The following is a 17,935-nucleotide window of genomic DNA, read 5'->3' on the forward strand; positions in this document are numbered from 1 at the left end:
ACAGCAGAGCAACCCCCACTTTCCTAAGGTCTTTGCAGTCCCAAGTTCAGTGAAATGATGACCATCTGACAGCAAAACCAAATCATGAAGTTAATATTGCTGAGCTTTATTGCCCAAGAGCTCTGTCCTGCCAGTACTCACTGTACTCTCAATGTAAACTGGAGCATTTACAGAAGTTTTAATGGGATCAATATTAATTATTTGTAGGCCATAGCTTTGCAATATTATGATACCTTTTTGTGGCTAAGAACTCAGAACAGGAGGACCCAGAGATACTTTTTTTTTCTCTACTCAGTTTTAGGTTTAATTTTGTCCAGTGAAAAAAGTTCCCTTTCTCCTCTGACTCCCTACCTTCTCCAGTTAATAAATATGTATTAATATCAATTGATATTATTTTTTCAGAAATAATTCATTAAAGCTTCCGCTTACATGTACATAGTTCTAATTCATGCCTTCTCCTAGATCATGTCCTTAAAAAAGGACAGTTACAACTCAGGTAGTTATTTAAAAAAAAAAAAAGACCAAACAAAAAACAACAGGAAAACATGCAATAACTTAAAGAAATCTCCCTGATCACTCAAGCGAGATCCAAGATCTTGAACAAGCAATCCCATCTTCCTCCATAAGTGGATACCACAATTTGAGATACTCTGACTGAAAAAAAACCCTCAGTAAAACCAGTGCTCTGGGACCAGAATTTTATTTGTTGCTGCTGCTTCATCATCCTGAGGCCAAACCCTTTCTCTGTTCCTGCTCCCAGATGTCACAGCAGAGGAGTTTGTACAAATACCACACAGGAGGAAGGAATATTCTTCTAGAAGGAATTCTAATTTTTCAGGTCCCCTGGGAGCCCATGACGTGTCTGAGCTGCTTCAGCCAGTCCCACACATCAATCCAGGGGGAAGAACAACATTCCTGATGGTTCTGCTACCAAACACTCATCAGAGAAACCCCCATACAGGGCTCCTACTCTTATAGGGTATAATATAGGGCTCCTATTCTTATAGGGTATAATATAGGGCTCCTACTCTAAAATCACAGCAATTCTCTGCAGGAAACCAGCTGAGTAAGAAGAACGATAATGTTCATAAACCAAGGTATTGAATACAAGTCAAAGGAAATATTCCTGCCATATAGAAGCAGTGGAGAGCACAAGCTTATTGCACACTCCTACTTCTCTTATCAGCTAATTCTAAGCTGATGTGATAGTAATGCAAGGCACAGGAGAGGGCAGACAACGGCAGGGGAATGTGGGGGCTTTTTATCCTGTCTGGAGGATTAGAGAATCTCAGTGCTAAGAGGTTTTTTATCTGGCAGTACTCACAGCTGAAGACATAAGATATCTCTAGAGCAGGCAAAACAAAGCTATCCTTAAGAATATGGCACTGGGCATGTCCTACCCACCCCAGCAGCAGAGATGTTTCACTGTGTGCTCATGGAGTCATTAGAAAGCCCACCTAGCTTTGAATCAGAGTTTGGAACAGCAAATTCATTTATTCTGTGCCCCCTTTTTGTTTGCATCATGACAAAGCCAATCAGCAATAGATTCTCATCAAGTTTTTTTAAGCCTGATTTTCCTTGCTAGTGGAATCCTGGGTTGTGGCAGTCGGTGTATCCAGAACAGCTCCCTCACATGGAGGCACAGATGGAGACGTGTCTGCATTGCATCAACTTCATCTCTATGACTTCTCACAATGCTACAGGAGCAGGTTATTCCATAATATAACATTCCATGATACTTGGCACTTGCTCAAGCAGCAGCTTTGTCATTCCCAGGTGTTGGTGGACTGGGAAGCCCTCTGAGCTGGGGATTCTGGGTGTCACTGAGGGGTGAACTGAGGCACAAATCAGGTCCATGGTTCAACCTGTGGTCATTAGGAAGGATTGGAAGAGAATCTGGGACTCAGAGCTGTCATGCTTTTATCTTTCATGCCAGGAATCTTTCCACAGAGGAACAGGCCCATGGAAGAGGAGAAGGAAGGGGAACATGCAGAAGTGCAGCCTGCAAAAATGGCAAGAAATGTGGATTTCTGTAGCATTCAGCACTACCCTGAGCCTGCAAAGGCAAATGGGACCGTTACCACTGACTCCAGCAGAAAAACATTTGGCTCAGTGCTGAGTGATTTTGAAAATGCTGCTTTGACATTTTAGGCCTGAAACTAGACATTTTCCCTGACATTATGAAACACAGCGAGGTAATATTACAAATAAGTGTAAAAAATAAATCCAACTTGGAAAACATAAATGACCTTTCCAAGCCTGAAATCATGTAATAATAACAGGCCTGACCCATTACTGAGGTTTTATTGTTTGAGCTTCACTTATGTTTTTGCCTTTCTCCCTTGGATAAAGTGAACAGTTGGGGACTGAAATCCCAGAACAAGTGCATGCCTATTTACCAACAAAATGAAAAATGTCTGGAAATACTTCCAAATATCTAATCTGCTGGGGGGGTGGACAGCATACAAAGGCAAGAGCCCAAACCCTCTCACCCTGCTTCCTCCAGGGTTTGCCTGCATTGTTTGCTTCACACAGCCCGTTTCTAATGAATCCAATAATCAGCTGGAACTTGAACCTGCTCTGCCATCTCTCCCTGGGCTTTCAGTTCCAAGAAAACTGAAGCAAATTATATTTTTCTTAAAAAAGCCATAATAACACTAATGTTTACATCTGGTTCCAAAACCAGTTTCGAGCTCTAGTCAAAACAGAGATGAAATTTAATACACACAAGGTTCAACTTTTTGGGAACCCGGAATGTTTGCTTGGTTGATTTTACAAATGTTTTTTTTCTAAGAGCTTTTCTGTCTTATCTTACTCTATCTGTTCTTAGGTCTTAAACTAATCTTGTCCTCTGCAGACAGTTCCCCCAGTGTGCTCCCACATTTCCCAGCTGTGTGGATGGGTGGGTAGGACTATCGTGGTTCAGCCTGGTGAGGCAGAATGTGCCTGCTGAGACCAACAGGTCTGATCTGCTCCCCAGGCTGGGAATGGGTAGATGTGCTTCCATCTGCTTTTCCCTCCATGGAGACCCTCTGGATCTCCTTCTGTCTCAGTTGCCAAGTTCTGTCAACTCTGTTGGAATTTTGTACGTTTGAAAACCCTCCTCTTTGGCCATTTTTCCTTGATAATGGCAAAGAGATTAATAAATTAATTGGAGAGGACAGATCTGACAGACTGGCAGACAGGCAGACATCCTCATTTCCTTAGGAAACAAGGCTGACAAACGAACACACTCCCTAGAGGATGTGACAGCAGTGACTTAGGTACAGTTGCACAGAGCTACCTTTAATTGAATACTGTTGGATTACATTCCATTTTTCCTCTTGTCCTGACCTGCTCATGGAGTAAATAGAGCCATCTGCCAAAGCCATGGCTCCTGAATTAGAGAAGTGCCCCTTCCCCCTGGGACAGCAAAGTAGGCCAGAGAGTCACCAGGGCTTTCTGCAGCTCAAATTATTATTCAGGTTTCCACACTGCAGGAGCAAGGGATCTGTATGGAGCTGAACAATCTGGCAGGAAATGTAGCTAAATCACAGAAACATACTGGCTGAGAACCACGGGTATCTCACATAGAGAGTTTAAAGTGACATTTGCAGATAAAAGTTCGTCATTCCCTTTCCCAGCCCAAAACTGTTTCTATTCACTGGATGCACTTCTCACCTTAGACAGAGCAAACTGTTTGCATTGGATCCCCAGCCAAGCAGAGAAGTTAAAAGTCCTCAGCCATAGGCAGCCAAACTGCATCCTGCCTGTTGTTTGAACTCCACATGAACAGGAAAGCGGTTGTTTATCATTAGAGCACATGGCGTGCTTTTTTCCCTTAGTTTTTGTCAATAAAAAGTATTTTTATTTTTACAAGAAGTCCTACAAGCAGAACACTTTATATTTCTCCAACTGCTGTCTCTAATGAAGAAGGTTTGTATTTCCAACAACAACCCTCTTTATGGTGAAACAGAAAACATTTTCCTAGAAAATATCTTCTCATGGTTGAGAGTTTCTTGTTAAAAGTGTTTTTTCTATAATGTCTGCTGGTAACTGTGGTTTGGCATTTTGGCAAAGAAAAGGACTGAAGGCTGTTCAAAGCCTCCAGGAATTCCTGTGATGATCTTGAGGGCTCAGAGCAAGAGGCAAACCCAGTCTTATTCTAGCTGGGAGAGAAGGGGGTGTTGAACAATTAAGCAGCCACATCTCACACAGGTTAATGCCAACAGGAGAGATCAGGCACTGCCCCATTGCTCAGGAAATCCACACCTCGGGAAGCAACTTCCCAACTCCATTTCAGCCCTGACGTGGACCAACTTAAAATAACAGATTAAATAGAGATTCAGTTTTTTAAAAGTTTTGAATAAAATTTTAAATAAAGATTCAGTCTGTCAACCCATCTCACTCTCCTTTTATCACTTAAAGAAGCCATTCTTCGGAAAAAAAAAAAAATCAAACAAGAAATTTCTTCCCCCAAGGAAATATTCCTTTGCCATGATGATCCCCCTGTCTTCTCCTACAGTTGTGTCAGACTGTGGGAGGCACTGGCAGGAGAGACCAAAGAGGAATAATCCAGCAGAAAGCTCTTTGCAAGCTCCCTGGATGCCAGGCTGCCCACACAAACTGGCCATGCACGCCCATCTCTGCCTTTTAAGAACAGCAAACCCTTGATGGATGTCACTGATGCCTCCACAGGGACTGTCTGGGCACCTTCTCCCTGTACAATGATCCTGCCACATTATTCCAGGATGCCGTGGGAGCATCTGGGAAAGGATCCCAGCTCCCTGCTCAGATGGACTGTGTGCCCACGTGCAGGGGAGGTTCAGACTATAACACTGGAGGTGTTGGCAGCATTTATTGTCTCTGGTGAGCAGAGGGTGCTTGGACAGGGAATTCTCCAGCTCGGAGCCCCCCAGGTCCTGCAGCCCCACGGTAATGCTGGAAGAGCTGAGTTACCCATTTCTGGAATCCAGGATTCATGAGGACTTACTACAAATCAGTTCTGCTAAACCAGTGTGAAGGGCTGAGACACCAGTAAATCAGTATAAACTTAGGTTATATCAATTTAAATCTAATTCAGTGGGAACAAATCGAAACCAGTCTAAAATAATCCTTTGCTAAAGCACAGTAAGAGTGGCTTTCTTTAAACTCATTTAACTAAAACTAGTTGCAAACTAATGTAAGGTATGGTTCTGACACATGGAGGAAAAAACCTGCTGTGAACAGCACAAACAGCTACTGAGTGTTCACACCAGGACTCCGAGGAGAGACACTTCTGGAAATGAGATGTGTTCAGGAAAGCTTCACATTCTGCGTTTTGTTTTCAACCCACATGCAGAAAGGACCACTCTAAGATTTTCCAGATCAAATCCACCAGTTCCCCACCATTTCTGAGAGGTTTCTGAAAATTTTGTGCAGTGATTTGCTCCAAGGCTTCACAGACATTTTGATTAAAAAATTAAAAATCCTTAAACAGTAAAGCAGCATTTTTCAGTTCAGGAGCAAAGCAAGGACATCAAAAAATGAGTCTCTAAAGCAGAATGAGCCATGAGTCACCAAGGCACTATTTCAAAAGTGAGGGAACTGCCCACCTCCAATCCCACCTGCCCTCAGGACACTCAGAAAAGTGTCTGGAAAACTATGGCAAGAACATCAGAAAACAAACCATTTAGGCAGCAAAGTCTGAAGCTGGAATGAACACAAATATTACAAGTTCCTTGAACATGAGGCGCTTTTTGTCTTTCCTGTTTGAGTCGGCAAAGCACCTAATGGGGTGTGAGAAACACAAGGGCAGGCAATTATTCTCCTCTGTTCTGCAATCTGGGTAAAAGAAACGTCACGTCTGGTTGCAAGTTTGGTGCTGTAAGGTCTGAAATCTGCACCCTCAGAGCCCAGACAGACAGGGATTGACAGGCACTGGCCATTCCTGGAGGACCCGGCACATCCAGAGCCCTTCTCCTCACACAAATGACCCAGTTTTCCCACGTGCACACGCAAAGAGGGTCTCAGGCCTTGACCAGACAACAAGGGAACACATGTGGAATCTGCAAGGACTGATTTTTTCCTCTTTCTGGCTGCAAGATCGAGTAGGCAAAGTCTTAGGAAACATTTCAGGAATCGGGTTCTTTGAATCACATATCAGGATCTTGGGTTTCGGGACAAGTAAACCAAAATTCCCAGTCTACCAGAAAATCAGCCGACGACAATATTGCTGAGTTTTACAAGAACAACATAATAAAAGACAAGATTGACTTATGTGAGAGTGCCAATAGCTAAAATAGATAATGTTCACTTGTAGAGTTTGGTTTTATTTTGAGATAAATTGTCAGATTTCATTTCTCATCAATCCAGAATTATGGTCCAGTCCTCTAAGGCAGACACAGAGACACAGAAAGAAAAAAAAAATCCCCCATTATCAATAAGGATTAGGAAAAAAATTACTTTTTTCTCATTTCTGTAAAGTCCTTTAGCCCATTCTGGTTAGATAAGGAAGTCTAAAATATTAATTATAATGAAATATAATTCCAGTGGTTCGAAGTTAGTAAAGCTAAATTTATATGCTAGGATTTTCAGCTAAGAAATATCAGATAAGTTTAACTTTCCTGTCTCCTTGGGATCTGTTTTCATGCTACCCAGGACAACCTTATCTCTCCAGCCATATTCAGTGTAAGTTATTTTAACTTACCTCACCTAACCAGGTAATTATCTTACGATCCTTGTTTCTGAGAAATAATAAAATAAAAGATTTGCTTCCCACTAACCCACCCACTCAGAAGCAGTGTCTTGTCATGTTTTGCTCGATAAAGCACATGTGGTCCTTTCAAACAGTCTGATTTGACATCTCGAAGAGATTAAAAGTCATATCAAAAAGCTATCTGTTGAGTGACAACATAAGTACTTATTTAATAAGTATATTAAATACATATGCATGGGGATATACTGTACATGCAAGGGTTTAAATATATACCCCAGTTAACTGCCATATGGATATGTTGTTGTGGAAAAAAATATTTATAAAATGTTTTTTCCAAATGTTTAATCTACAGCAGATGCGCCTTGCATTCATCTGTTTGGCTTGGCATTCACTACAGGGAGATCTTATTAATCATACAGACCTCCTGTAGGAGAGGAAACAGCGGCTATTATGGGATTCATCTGTTTATGACTAAACAGAAAAAAGGATCTTCATCAAATGAGAGATCCCTTTCTGGAATGTGGAAGGCTGGGAGGAAGCCACATGCTGCCTCCCATCTCCCAGCAGTGCACCCTTTCTCCTCCTCTTTGTGTGGCAGGAACAAAGCAAGGCCGGGTGGATCCGGGCAAGGAATGGGGAACAGAGGAGCAGGAACTCCCGGGATGCACCTGGAGAAACGCAGATTTCATTGGCTCCCTTTCCATGTTAAGGTTGTGGAAGTTGTTTCCCCTGACCCATTTGTTTTTCCATTATGTTTGGAAAGTTCTACAGAAGGGTTTATGGGAGGTGCTTTGCAGTCTAATCTTGCTCCCCACACCTGCTGTCCCCATCTCTGATCACTGCTGCACATGGGGAGTCAGTGCCAACGTTTACAACAAAAATCTTATGACTTTATTGCTTCCCAGAATCTTCTTATTCTTCACTTTTGTGGGTTCTGCTGCGCCGAAGGGAGTAGCTGTAGCTGACCTTTTGGAGTGGGCAGAGAAGAAGCAGAGAAAGCCAATGAGGAAAAAGAATTAATGGAATTCTACTGAGAGGAGAAGGTCAAGTATCCCATGGGATGAATGGAAACCAAAACAGGAGGCAGCACATCCCAGGCCTTCAAAGGGTCTGCTTGGAAACACAGGAAAGCATAACTGAAGTAAATGTAAAATGTGATTTCTGGGTACCTCTGCTGCCCAGCTGCCCCTAATACCTGCAGGTGAGTGTGATTGCAAACTCTATTTGGGGCTGTAGCCAAATGACCAACTAGTCCCTGGATTTTCCCTCATTATCACCAGGTTATTATCCCTTTTTAAAGATATCTTTAGATCAGTTCAATAAAAGTCCTGACTTTCAGCTCAACTACACATCCACCCCCTGTGTCCTGACTTACAGTGCCCATCTTTTCTCTCCGATCCCCTCCCACGTTTTGCCCCAGATGTTCACACAGTGACTTCCATGTGAACAAACTTTCCTGTCCTCAGTGTGAAATTTGGTCTCAACACTGGCAGTTTACCAGTCTACACTACAGTACATCTCCAAAAAGGATAATCCTAAACCCCTTTTGATACAAAGAGCAGGGAGTGTTTTAACAACAACCCTCGGACAGTAACGAAGGATGTCAAGTAACATGCCAAGAGCAGGGAATCTCCTTCCACAGACATGACAGGGCAAATCTCTTGTAGCACTGCAATGTGCACATCTCTTAGACTTATATCAGAACAATTCTTTCCCAGAATCCTTTTGGATGTGAGTGAAAACTCTAATGAGGCTCTTAGAAGATGGACTCATCAACAGAAACTGTCATGACATGCCAGCTGTCATTCCTAAGATGCTCAACCTGTTCAAGATGGAAATTAGAGCTTCCACAGTAGCATTAGCTTTTCCAGAGATTTACCCTTGGCTCTGAAGTTGGAATATTTTGACAGGGAGCATAAGAAGAAAGAACCCCAGTAACCAAACACGGGTGCTCGGGCAGGTCACCCTCACGTGATCCCCCCTCAATCTCAGACTCACACAACACGTACACTAAAAAGCAGATATTAAATGTCTATATGTGTTTTACACAAAAAGAAATCAAACTGACGAGTTCTTTGAAATGTTGAAGGTTCTCACAAGTGCCAGCACCAAACAGGATTTAACCAAGGTTCCCATGGTACTTTCCTCTCCACACCTCCTTGTGGATACCTTTCTCTCTATATCCATGAAACACCAGAATGGTCCCAACATGGGACTTGTTTTTTTGACAATTGTCCATTCTTAATGGGAAAAAAATTGCTAAGGGAGGTTTAAAAGTTATTTTTGCAGTCACATCACAGGGCACTGGGAAGAGAATTTAATTGCTGTTCTCTTGGCCTCTTGTAGTCCTTGGTTGTTCCACAATTTCAGTGACTGAGAGTTAAGCCTCATCTCCTGATTCCCAGCCCAGTGCCCTACTCCAGTTAACACTCTGCTTGGAAAGCTTTAGAGAAGAACTTCTGTCAGTTTGGATCAAAGTTCACAGGCAAAACAGTTGGTGAGAAATAGCAGCGGAATCTTACCCCAACCATGATTGTTTTTAAATCTGAGTGTCCTACATAACATCCTGTAATATCAAATGTGAAAGTCCTGTGTTGAAAAAATGTGAAAGTCAGGAGTGACTAAAGTCTTGCAAAACATTACACCGCAGAGAAATAAATTAAAAACCTTTCTTCAGTGCTGACAGTATCTGCTGAGATCCAGAAAGTCATAAGCACTCCTACAGACCCAAACAACCAAAGGCAAAGCATTTCCACACTGCTATGGATATCAGATTCCAGCTGAGGATTGTATCACTCACAGGCTAAACTGGAAGGACCCATGGAAGGACCCACAAAATCAGCCATGTGAAGGGAATGGGCATTGTATCCCCAAAACCTTCACTCCTTCTGAAAGGATTTTCTGCTTGACACACTCTTGGCCTAAATTCCAGGCCAAAACCAGCACAACTTGTCATCTGCATTTCTGAATTATTAAGGCTTGTTTTAAAATGCATCATAAGCGGGCCAGATATCCCTTAAATACAACTCAGTGCTTTAAACTGAGCTCAATGAATTTGCACCAATTTATATTATCTGAGCATCTGTCCCACTGAAACCAGATTTCCTTACTCAGTTTTCCTGCTTTAAACCCTAATCTGCCTCTTTCTAAAAGCACATCTTATATAGCCAATATTAACTAGATCAAATCAGCTTAATTAGCTGTGTAATGTTAATTCAAGTTCATGCAGCCTCCTCTGTTTAAAGTGGGTACAATATTTTACAGTATCTGAGAAACGACTCAGCTTCACGAACTGAGGGAAGAAAAACTCTTTGAAAAGAATCAAGGGACAACTCTTGAATCCAGATTGCAGCTTCACCCAAAGAACATCTGCACACAAATCCTCCTCCAAGGCAAGTGCTGCACAACAAGCAATTCACCAACAAAAGAATTCCAGTAGTATTTGAAATCCTCCTCTGGCTCCTGCAGTGGAGATGTGTGTTCTCTGCACAGCAGAGAGCTCAGAGCCCCCCCAGCTGGGTTTGGCTGGGCAAGCTCTGAACCTGTGGCTGTGCCTGTTCTCTACAGTCCAACTTGTCACTTGTTGGTGTCTCTGTCTCCACCTGCCATCCCTGGTACCTTGCTGGAACACACAAATGCTGTTCCTGGGTGTCAGGAAGCCTGGATATGCTTGGAAGCACGGCACCCTTTCAGGTTCATTTCCTAAATGGCTTTTTTTCAGACATTTGATATACACATTTTACTAAAGATGGTTAAAACTACCCCCCATATTTAGACCACTTGTGTCTTTTCTAATTTGTTCACATTCATGTATTGTAACCCTATATATCATACACAGCATTTAATGCCACATTTTGAACTGCAGGAAGCAAATCAGCCTCAGCTCTGTTTTTCATGGTTCAGACATGTCTGAAATATAATGAGAGCAGGGATTTGTCTGCCCTGATTTAATTACTACAATCCAGATAACTCTGTCAATCAATTTTTCTCCTTGTGACTCCTGGCAGGGTGAAAAATGCCTTCATTATGAGGACTGATCATTAGTGGATGTGAAGTTGAGAAGATGATGAAGATGAGTTGTCGGCTCTGGCAGAGAATTGACCCATCAGTGTCATTAAGTGAACTCCGGCAAGCCCAGCAATTCCCAGGGGGCAAATCATTGGATTCCTCAGGAGCAAAGGTTTGTGTCTGTCTACACCAAAGCACTTTGAAAAGTACACACATGCAGTTTGCAGCAATCTGATGGATAACTAAACAATTACCCAGGCAATAACTGATTCGTCCTTCCCTTTCCAGAACAGAAACAACTTTCAAGGTACCGTATTTTAGATTCCATTTTATGTGACAGTTTAAATAACACTCAGTTACATCCATTGCCCTTTCAACTCCACGTAACAAAAGTTCAGCTCGGAGCGGCATCAACCTCCCAAAGCCCAAATGCTCTTTATTTCCAACATAAATTGCTAATCTAAGTCCTTTTCCTTGTGAGTATTGAAGGACAAGACTGAGTCACTCCAAGCACTATGTTGGGGTGGGGTTTTTCATCACTGTTGTTCATCCAGCAGCAAAGGTACAGACTAGAACACCTCACTGTACAACAGCCTGAGTTACAAGCAATTCAATGACAAACGAGCATTATGTGCTCAATGTTTTTCTCTAAATTATGCTTTAATTGCAAATGGTAATTTCATATAATTGACTAATTAATCATTAGAAAAATAAAAATAAGATAGATGCAACAATTACAATGCCAAAAAATTGCTAACAGAGCTAGTGACACAGAGAAAATTCTGCTGGAATCAAAGATATACTCAAAAGACCCACAGACAACTTTGGTGACCAAACCAAGAGCCAGGGTGGGTGTGAAGGTTACAGGCACAATGGTGCTTTTAGAATAAGAGGTGAATAAGGCTGGCTGAGGGTTTCAGACCCCCTGGACTTTAGTCCAGCCCCTGCAGCTTTGAGACTGCAGAGCTGGGCAGTTGCAGTCAGCAGAGCAGCTGCCCTGGCTGTGTCACACAAACTGAGCCCCTCCACAGCAGCAGTGTCTGATCCTGAGAACCATCCCAACCAAACACCCCTGCACTCTATTTCCTCTGGAGCACTGCAAATATTAACTGAGTTCATTTGATTGCAAGGACTTGGATTTCTAGCACAGGCTCCAAACTCTGGGTTGAAGGGAACCTAAACATAGAAGTGTGTAAGTAGGGTAAGTTGAAACATGGAAGCAACCTTTGGGTACAGAAGGGAACACAGCTTTGTGCATTCTTGTTATTAAAGTTGTTGAATGAGATCTTAAAAGTGAGCAAGAAGAGAAGGTGTTACTTTGATGGGAAGGGTGCTGGCTGAGCTAATTGACTGAGCAGTGAGGCTGGAGCAGCTTTTTAGTGCTGTGAGTCAGAAGAGCTCAAGATTAACTTCACTAAATAGTTGGAACTTTTCCTACAGCTTACAAAATCTCTCAAGTATTTTTCCATCTTGATGCCTCAGATGTGCTTAAGCAGTGAGGAGGCTCTCAGGCACTGCTGTGACACCGACAGCACTTCAGTTCTGGTTCTTTCCCAGCCCACAGCTCTGCCTGAGAACAGCCTGGGTGCTCTCCAGCACTGGCTCCTGGATGGGCACTGTTTAGGAGACAATCTCCTTTCACTCCAGTGGTTCCCAGCTGCAATCCTAGACCTGTCCTGTAACTCCCCCAAAATACCATCCAGGACATGCTGACCAGACCAACTATTGACAGTGTTTACTGAAATAACAGTGAGGGAGCCCAGCCAGGCACCCAGGGCCTTACCATCAAATCACAGCAGAAGAAACAAGTGCTTTCCCAAATCCTGTCAAAGCGTAAGAAAAATGAAGGAAGGGAGAGAAAAAACAGGGCCATGGAAAAGTGGCAGTTAAACGTTCATTTTGTCATCTCATGCAAATGTTCAGCACAATGGGAACTGGGCTTTCCCACAGCAGCACTGCACAAACAGAGCTCTGAGCTTTGCTGGGGCAAACACTTCCAACGGGGAATTCTCCTTTCCTCCTGACCACTCCTTCCATATAACAGGGCAGGGTGGAAAATTACTTTAAAAAGTCAAAGTTTGTTTTTCTTCCAGCCTCCCTCAACTAATGCGGGTTCTTAACCCATTTTCTTCACACTTTCCAAAGCCAGTGACATTTTGGCTGAAGGTGGCATGAAAGGCTTGGTCCCAAAATATTTTTTTTTTCCCAGAAAGCTAAAAAAGCATGGAAATGTTCCTTCCCTAAGTGAACCTGCTATTTGTCCTCATGACCTGTGTCACTTCCAGCTCTCCACTCTGCTCCTTTCTGTGTGTAAAATATTAGAGAGAAATAACGTGACAGTGAAATGAAAAACAGTTGTTCCAAAGGGAACTGATCCTGAGACCTGAACATGGTGTTGTGACTCTTAAGCCCAGACTCCAGAAGCTGTTCCAATGGAAAACACCAAGACCATCTAGAGAGGGAAGGTGCCTCATGATTAAGGGCAGCATTTAGCACCAGCATCCCAAGGGATTTATGCAACACGTCATTTGGGAGAATGTTGACAAAATCAGGAAAGGAGGGGTGGGCAGTAACAACATGGTAGAGGTGTTCTATTTTATGGAATATGTGAAAGAAAGAAAGAAAAGCTGTCCAAACTGACCATTCCTTTGATTCAGTCAAGACAACAGATGCCTTCCCAATGTCTGCCTGCTTAAGTATCTTGTACATCCAAATCAGTGGCTGCAATTTGAGATGGCAAAGCTGTTCCTAAATCACTCATAGACTGGAAAAATTAGAACCAAGAGATTCTTAAAGCAAACCAGTAATCATGAAAACTACATATAATTCAATACATTTACATTAAACAAGTCAACCAAGACACAGGCATTGCACCCAGAGCACACGATGGTACTTCAGGAAGCTCTTGAGGTGGTGGGTCAGATTTATCCCTGGGGTCATTCCACCAGTTTCAGTGGAGTTCCAGCAGTGATGAACAGCCCATTTCCAAAGGCACAAAGCCAGTAAGTAGTTCTGCAGTGGGATTCTGATAAATGCTGCCATCTGCAAAATGTTATATCCAATGCAGGGCAGAAACAGATGGAAAAGCTTTTCAATCCAGAGTACCAACTGAAAATAAACATCCTTAAATGTATCTGTTCCTTCAACAGGTATTAAAAACCAGGCAAAAATAAATGAATGAAATGAGGGAGGCTTATGAATTCTTTTTGTTCACAGTGACCAAAGGAAAACCTCTTGAGCTCATATAAATTGTCCCCATGCAGGGATCAAAAGCTTCTTTTTTCCAGGACAAAATGAGCATGTCAGTCATAATGGTTCCTGAATATAAAAACCACGTGTGTGCCAATTCTGTTCTGATGAGAACCCCCACATCCCACCCAGTCATCTTCACCTCAGCTCCCTCCAAAGACCCAAATTGTTGCAATCCTCTTTATTAGCAGAATTTCCTTCCTGAGTCCATCACTGAGATCTCAGAGATGGCTCAGGTTGGCCACTGATCACTAAAAGGCCTCTTTTTTTTCCATCAGGATGCCCTAAACATGCTGCTTCTATAAACCAGGAGTCCACATTTTGACAGCAGAGTTTCTACTGGTCACTGCAGATGCTTCTAAACATGGGAAATGGCACAAGATACAACAGGTTCTTGGAACAAGAGTAGGGGGGAAATACACTGCAAAGTGAGAAATGGTTCTGCTTTTGTCCTTTCTGTCTAAGAGAAGAGGTTTGTGTCCATAGAGGGGAGTTTACTTCAAGCCCAGGAGAGCAAGCAAGCAAAGATCACACTGGCCCTGGTTTCCAGAACAAACTCTGGGTTTGGTTGCCCTTCGTTATAAGACACCATTTTGCCTACAAAGTCAGGATCATTTTGTTTAGGAGCTGCACGTCTCAGAATGCAAAATAAATGGCTCCAGTCACAATGCTGAAAGGATTGACTTGGAAAATTGCAAATTGAATGAGGAGAATTACTTTGGCTAGACACACACGTCATTAGGAGTTATTGGCACAGGGTTTCCAACAGCACTGGATGCCGGAATGAGAGAATTTCAAGCTTAGAGGAGACAGATTTAAAAGGCTTTAAGATAGACTAAATAGGCTGCAGATTGCTTTATCTGGCAAATCAGTGTGCCATGGAAACATGCAACACACACTGAAACATATGTAACCAAACCTAATTTTATGGAGACATTTAGGAAGGTAGTTTGGACATGCCTTCAAAGAGGGGAAACTGAGCTGAAGAACAGATGTGGTTTTTACCTAGCAAATTGTATCCCCAGGATTCAGGAGATAATGAACTGATGGCTGGCATTTGAGTCAGCAAGTCTTAAACTTTCCCAAAAGAAAACAGGATGTTTTTCTCCTCAGTCCCCTCCAGCAGCTTTCTCCCTGTGCCATTTGCACGAAGAAATCTCAGGGACAAATCTTCATCCAGGGTAAAACTGGGGTCTCTCCAGAGCACTGATCTGTGCTGATCTGAGCCAGTTGAGGGTCTGGCTCCTGGACTTCTGGAATAACCTTGAGGCTTTTGTTATTACAGCTGCATTTTGAGGCTATCTTTGTGCTGTTGTTGTGCAGGAAGGGCAGTGGGACAACACAGAGAAATGGGGTGTAATGGAACTGCACTGAGATAATCTGGAAACTAATTCCAAGTTATGACCCAGAGGCATCCAGACTGATCCCTGAGTCAATGGACTGACGCCTCCAAAGCAGGAAAGAGAGCAGTGGCAGCCTCAGGGGGTATCTCTAGAGGTTTGCACCTAAATTGTCTCCCCTTGTGATCAGTGACTTCACCTTCTCTGCTAATTCTGGCAAAAATAGGAGCAACTTCACAGAAACCAATGGCAACATCTGCAGTTACATGGAATCTGAATCCAAGGGGCCAGGACAGAAAAGCAAAATGAGATGTGAGAGCAAAGGGCAACCTGCAGGTTTGGGTCAGGAGCATTCTTGGAACTTTCTTTGGTTTCACCACAGACTCACATCCCAACAAGTCCCTTGATGCAGAACATCAGATTCTCTTTTTGAAGGTAAATGTCACCAATAACAGCCTGCAACTTTTTAAGCCCTCTGAACTCCTCTTCCTAAAATACTCAGAGCCACCCTCATTGTTGTTTCCTGCTTTCCTCCCCAACATCTAACAAACACCTCCATCTCTGTCTTTCTCTGCAGGGCTGAACTTCTGCTATGCTGTCCCACATCAGAGATACTCCTTAGTGCCAGCAGGACTGATGGAAAAAACTGTCCTCTTGGAGGAAACTAACTGGGCCAAATTTTGCTTTCTATTACACCAACATTACTCAACCTTTTCCATTCTGAAACTGTTCCCTTCATCCTGGCATTTAATATGCTCCTTCCTTTCAAAAAACCTTAGTGGAAGGTGAGAATGGCCCCTTGGACACGTGTTCACGAAGACCCATGGCAGCCAAGCATCTGCTGAGGCCGAGAACTGTTGTGTATCTGCAATGCAAATGCAGAATAACACATTTATTCTGCTGTAACTAAAAAAACGGAAGCTGGTTCTGCAGATTACTCCCACTCCTCCTGGTGCTTGTTTCCATCCATAACATTTTTTTCCAGTAAGCACCTGCCTGACTCCTATTTAATACATCCACAGCTGCAGTTTCCATAGCTGCCTTTTGACAGCACAGCCCAAAATGAATCATTCTCTCTGTGAGGAAATTTCACCAAAATGCTTCTTCTTTCTCATCTCTTCCTTAATCATCTCTGGATTCCCATTATTTCTAGAAGGTATATCATTAAATTCCCATTAGAAGATCACCCATCCCTCTCACACCACCCACTCAGAGCCCAAGGGATTGCCACAGCACTAAGTTGTCTGGTCCTTTTTTTAATAGTCGAGCTCTTAGAACTCTCCATATTGCCATGTTTTGTGAGCCATCACACAGTTCTGCCAAAGTCCCTTTATGGATAAAGCACATTCTGTCAAAAAATGCTCTGGATGATGCTGTGGTTTAACCCCAGCCAGCAAAAGCACCACTCAGACACTCACACAAGCATGAGCTGAGTTTTGTCAAGAACCTTCAACTAGTGTAGAATATTAATCCTGACAAGTATCTTAAAACATTCTCCCAACAAACCTCCATCTTTTCAACAGGAAAAAGCAGTGCATGGCAAGATTTCTTCTGCTGAAATTTATTTTTGCTGTGCCTAAGCACCAGCTCATCCTCAGCACTGGAATCTCTTCCCTGCATTTTTGAGAAACTCAACAGTAAACATTGATCAGACCCTCGGGAATTCCCCCCTGTTCCCTTCACTCTTGTGTTGCATTTTTCCACTCTCAGCAGGTCAGTGACCTGCTCCACCACTTGGACACACACAAGGGATCCACCCAAGGGATCTGTGGGAGCTGGTGGGAATGCTCCTGGAGCCACTCACAATCATGGATCAGCAGTCCTGGCTTACTGGGGAGGTCCCAGCTGATTGGAAGGGATCAAGTGACCATCCCTGGAGGTGTTTAAAGGATGTGTAGATGTGGCACATAGAAAATTGGTTTAGTGGTGAACTTGGCAGCGTCAGGTTTATAGTTGGACTCGATATTAAAGGTCTTTTCCAACCTAACCAATTCCATTCTACTCCCTAAAAAACCAACACAAGCTCTCTGGTGGGAGCAGAACTCTCAGAACGTGGTTTCACTTAGTTCTCTTCACATCAGTGAACAGTTTGTGTTACTCTGTGCAAGGGGCTGTGCAGGAGCCCAGAGGGAGAGATTTGGAGAAGAAACTGGGCAGAAAGGAAGCAGCTCCAAAGGAAGTGTTTAGAATGGGGTTTTCCCCCAATGAGCTGCACCCATTTCTCACACGTGCCACACATTTCCTTAGGAATGTCTGAAATTCCAGTGACATGAAGTGTTGACCAGAGAAACATGTCTGCTCAGGACTGAAATCAGTGCCATATTAATGGCAACATCCTCTGATTTATCTCAGTGACCAGCCCTGGAAGTTGGGGAAGGGAGGAGTTTGTACAGGCAAAGAATTTGTCCAGTGATTAAAAATCCAGTCAGTAACTACAGCAAACATCCCCAATGACCTGCCTGCCAAAGATTTAATCTCTGTCTACAGCAAAGTAAGAACAGGACTGGGATAAATTTTGCTGTATCCACCAGATGTTTTATCATTTATAGGAAGATGTATAGAGCTAACAGAAATTAATTTTGGCAAGAGTGTAACTAATTAAACAGAAAGCATTTTCTATGTACTGCAGATGAAGTTGATGGGAAAGCATTCACACAATAAA

The sequence above is a fragment of the Manacus candei genome, unplaced genomic scaffold, assembly GCF_025592945.1.
Source record: "Manacus candei isolate 608988 ecotype Guabito, Panama unplaced genomic scaffold, ASM2559294v1 h1tg000057l, whole genome shotgun sequence".
In the NCBI taxonomy this organism is placed as follows: Eukaryota; Metazoa; Chordata; class Aves; order Passeriformes; family Pipridae; genus Manacus; species Manacus candei.